The sequence below is a fragment of the Solanum verrucosum genome, unplaced genomic scaffold (genome assembly GCF_900185275.1).
Source record: "Solanum verrucosum unplaced genomic scaffold, falcon-dt-bn FXZP01001203.1, whole genome shotgun sequence".
NCBI lineage: Eukaryota > Viridiplantae > Streptophyta > Magnoliopsida > Solanales > Solanaceae > Solanum > Solanum verrucosum.
The window spans coordinates 322,481-327,956 of record NW_026020031.1 but is presented as its reverse complement, the minus strand read 5'-3'; positions in this window follow the sequence as shown (position 1 = coordinate 327,956).

Sequence of the window (5,476 nt, the reverse complement as noted above, 5' to 3'; positions counted from 1 at the left end):
TCCCGAACAGCCAACGTTGGATCCCTCAGAGCAACCCAAATAGCATCCACAAACTCCGGCACGTGAACATTGAAGACGGTGGAAGCATTTTCTGCCATTGTTTTGATTCCTCTAAAACAAAGCCAACAATCGAATGGTGCTAACCCTGCACCTTCAACATTTTGTCTAAGAACTCTCCATTTCATTTATGTGTAAATATGAAAAAAAAACACATTAAAAAGCACCAATTAATAAACTAAAATCCAAAAAATAACTACCAAAAGAGCCTCAAATGAGTGGAAATCAACCACTCATTAATCCCCTCCCCTCCCCCTCCCCCCCCCCCCCCAACTTAGAAATTTTGTTTTTCCTCAAGTCACAAAAAATAAAAAAACACAAGAGACTCTTATTTCAAGATACACCACAAAATCAATTTCCCTTTTCTCAATTAAGCCACAAAGGTAATGGCTTCGGTTGGTACTACATGATTAGTCCACATGCAAACATTGACAAAAGAATCCTCTCATTCTCATGAAACATTTTTCAAAAAAATCAAGAATCATTTAAGTGACAACAACTCAAACTCAGAAATGACTCAACTCATTAACTCTTTCACACGCTCACTTGACTTAATTAGGGATCTTCAAAATCACCACTTTTTCAACTTACATGCCCTCACAAGAAAGAAGTGTCCCAATGCCACACATACATATAAACAAGACAAGGGAATGTGGGACAAAAGATGCAACACTTACACTCACAAAGAATCATCTCATGCACACAAATGTCACACCATAGGCTTTCCCATATTTTCAATCAACATCGACTGAACTCCATTTGGTTAGAAATGTCAAAGGACTTTGTTAAGCTTGTAATATAGTCTTAGGGAAGGTTGGGATATAATTTAGGTATAACCCTCTTGAACATTACACAACAACTCATCATTTCCAACATTCTCCATTTTTCAAACCCATGCACATTCCACAATATTTTTTATTTTTCATTTCTTATTTCCACTTTAGATGCTCCACATGCAACCATTTTCAACTTTTGGAGGATTCAAGACTCATTCATTCATTTTCTTTCTTTCTTTTCAAAACTTTCTTTCTTTTTCCATCTGTCCCTCAATTTCTTTCTTCTTCTTTTTTTCTTTTTTTCTTTTTTGTTTTAATATCATGCCTTCATTAGTAAGCATCCCTTCAATGAATTTCCCATAACACTCCCAACTTAGGCTTTTAGCCTCAACGATCAAAACCTCAAGTTCAAGGAGGGAAGGGTTCAAAAGAGGGTTACCTTTTCAAAAAGGATAAGGCTTGTAATGTGGTTGCCAATAGAAAGGATTAGGTTAAAGGGGACAACTAAGGATATATTTAGTACAAAGGTCGAATTTTTTAGGCCAAGTGGACTTCAAGATACTAAAGAAAGCCTAAGATCATATATCCAACCAAACTCATTCAAGACCAACCGGGCAAGTTCTAGGTGACAAAAGCAAACACAAGGCATTATGCAACAACTCACCACACATGGCCTTCAAATCAATCAAGATGGTTCAAAATCTTACTTCCTTTGGAAAATACAAGTAGCATTTAACATTTTAACCGCTAACGATTCAAAAGTCACAAAAAGAGTTGTCACAAAATCACTCATAACATGCTTAACCTTTTAAAAATGGAGAGGTATGCTCCACACTATTCACATGCATGACTACGCTCTTTGTACCAACCAAGGTAAAACCTTCCCAAAAAGATGATGATTTTTCCCTTAAGAATGTTGTCAACCAATCCACCATCAAGCAACCTCATGCATCAATTCGGGAACAACTACTCAGACTTTGCCACAATCAAGGCCAATCAAACACTCACAAGTATCGACGATTTACCCTTAAGATAGTCGTCACTCTATCCATCATTGGGCATCGTCAATCCAAATCTTATTATCAAAATAAAAACAAAAATACAGAAGCTGCAAACTACAAATCAAAAACTAAAATAGACTAATCCAACACAATATCAATAGAAACATCCACAATATATAATCTCAACAAGGACACACCAATCCATAAAAAAGAAAGAAAAGTACGCCTGACAAGGGCACAATCACTATATGTAGAAACAATCAATAAATTGACTACAAGGGATGACTTCAAGATATTAAAGAAAGCCTAAGATCATTTATCCAACCAAATTCATTCAAGACCAACATTTCAAGACCAACCGGGCAAGTTCTAGGTGACAAAAGCATACACAAGGCATTATGCAACAACTCACACATGGCCTGCAAATCAATCAAGATGGTTCAAAATCTTACTTCCTTTAGAAAATACAAGTAGCATTTAACATTTTAACCGCTAATGATTCAAAAGTCACAAAATGAGTTGTAAGAGTTGTCACAAAATCACTCATAACATGCTCAATTTTAAAAATGGAGAGGTATGCTCAACACTATTCACAGCATGACTACGCTCTTCGTACCAACCAAGGCAAAACCTTCCCAAAAAAATGATTTTGCCCTTGAGAATGTTGTCAACCAATCCACCATCAAGCAACCTCATGCATCAATTCAGGAACAATGACTCAGACTTTGCCACAATCAAGGCCAATCAAACACTCACAAGCAATCGATGATTTACCCTTAAGATAGTCGTCACTCTATCCAGCATTGAGCATCGTCAATCCAAATCTTATTATCAAAATAAAAACAAAAACACAGAATCTACAAACTACAAATCAAAAACTAAAATAGACTAATCGAACACAATATCAATAGAAACATCCACAATATAGAATCTCGACAAGGACACACCAATCCATAAAAAAGAAAGAAAAGTACGCCTGACAAAGGCACAATCACTATATGCCGAAACAATCAATAAATTGACTACAAGGGAGACACACCCAACTGAAAATGAAATTGTGTCCTCACAATCCAATTATCAAAAGAGAATACGAGGGACTCCCTAAACTGCATCACTCTGAGCTCGAGCCGGTAGATAATGTAAGGTCCTACTTGTTCGAAGCACTGCTACCACATAAGCTCCTATGATTTCCCATCATCTTGCTCTAGAACTTTCTCTTTGCCCACTCATGCTCTCGAAATGTCCTTTGCTCTAGAGCTCCCCGACTGCAAGAAGAGATACATGTATATAATGAACATTAGCGTTTCTCCCCAATCCATCTTGGGTAGCCTCAAACATTCGATAATACCTATCAGAATCACTAATTTAAGAGTAGATGCCTTGGATTAAGATATTTGTGACTGATACATTCTTTTATATATTGATACAATGTTGATGAAATTTTCTGAAAAACTATAAGGGAGGAGAGAGAGGTAAACATACCACTGAACACGCCATCGTGTCTCATGCGTCTCCATACCACGAAGGCAGGCACAGAATGCCTCAACAACCTTCTCCCGTATAGCCAACGTTGGATCCCTAAGAGCAACCTAAATTCCATCCACAAACTCCAGCACGTGAACATTGAAGACGGTTGAAGCATTTTCTGCCATTTCCTAAATTTTAAAGATAGAGATTGAAACAGGGACGCATCAGCAAGTACATAGCTCATATATGGAATTGGAATTCAATATGCTATGTGGTGGGTGATATGGAGGGAGAACTGAGAATTGTTTAGGGGTAGGAAAAAAATCAGCTAGTCTGAAATATGGATGTATGTTTTTGCTAAATCTTTTAGGGGAGCATGAAAGATGTAAATCATGTGAATGACACATGCTTGAGTCTTGACGTACTTAGTTCATATTGTTAATAATTTAACTTTACCTACCAACAAATAAAGACAGAATTTGGGGAAGCCTAAACTATTAAGGAGCTCCTAATTACCGATTAGACACTTGAGAATTAATGGACGGGGTCTGCTATTTCAATTTAATAGTTAGATATGATTGAATTATTTAGAAATAATGACTTCTTCAGGAACTGTATCACTAGACAGAGTAAATCTCTAAAGTAGCAGAAAAATATTTGGCTAGAAATACTTCCAGTTATTGATTAAAACATAATTTGGTTTAGATAACCTGCTCTCCAGCAAAGCGCGCGCGCGCGCACACACAAACACATATATATATATTTGAATATTGACATGATTACCTTCCCAATTGATCAAACATTATTTGTTTATTGTTTACTTACATGGATACTACAATATGTGTTTAACATTTAGATAAGGAAATATTGTTGACAAACTACAACATAAAGATGTTTATTTAAAATATAACTAGAATGACAACCACATTTCTATGGTATTAACTATTTAACTCTTCATTCAGTAATAATAGAAGAAGAAAAACACTAGTTAGCCTTTGGGATACAATTCTAATAATAGCAAATATTTTGTATTCAGTTTTGAGAAATTCTAGCAGTCAAGTCCTTATAGTATCTATGATTTGACTCAAAGGTTTCCCATAATGCAATGATGAAAGAAATAAAACCCAACTTTCAAGTTTCTGCTTATACAACAAATCATGAAGAAACATGTTAATTATACCTTCAATATAAGACAACAGCAAAGCGACGATACTCAATTCTTTCACCACAAAGTCATTCTAGTGCAACTTTTACCTGAAAATACAACAGAATTGAGATGTTAATGTCAGACAATCAAGTCTCTGAAGTATCACAATATTACACACCTGATGCTCCATTTCATCTGCAGTCATTGCACCACCAGATCTAGCTAGGTGACCAAGAGCTTTACTAGCAAGAACCAAGATTTCAGGATCACACTTTGTTTCAAAAGCAACGTGCGTGTAATTGGAGAATTTTGCAACTTTTGATGCATTTTTGCTGATGGTGACATCTATTAGCTAGTCAATAACCCTCAAAGCCCCCAGATTTTCAGAAACTTAAATACTATCAAGAAATGTGGTAATGCGTTCATATAGATGATCCATAAAACGAGCAAAAGCTTCTCCACTAAGATCAGGAGCTTCTTCCTCCACAAGCCGCCTCAAAATCAATGCAGCCCTATCCTACCAGAGAGAATAAAATAAGATTTCTGGCATGGTTCACAAGCAACTCAAGTATTTAAAAGAGAACTTTAGAAGAGGGAACTAGGAAGAATGGAAAGAGGCAGAGAGAGAGAGCATCCAATAGCATGCAAACTCAAACAACATTCGGCAAAAGTAGAATGTTATATGATTAAGACAAAAACCCATGTAAAAAGACCGCTCTGCTAAGCCTTCAATAGAAAATAAAACAGGAAATGTGAATGAAAACAAACACAAAACAAAACCTGGTATTCACATAATTATTCAAACCAAAAAGTTCACTAACATGATTGATATAAATTTAAAACCAGGACCTATCCATCCCTCTTGATTGATGGATAGGAAAGTAAATTTGCATAATTAACAAGAGGCATATAAGAGGAATCTTGGATACAAAACAGTGTACAGTCACTTCTATTTCGTGTCATGATACAAAATTGGATTTAAAAAAAAACATATAGAAACCCACAATAATAATAAAAGTTGTGTTAGA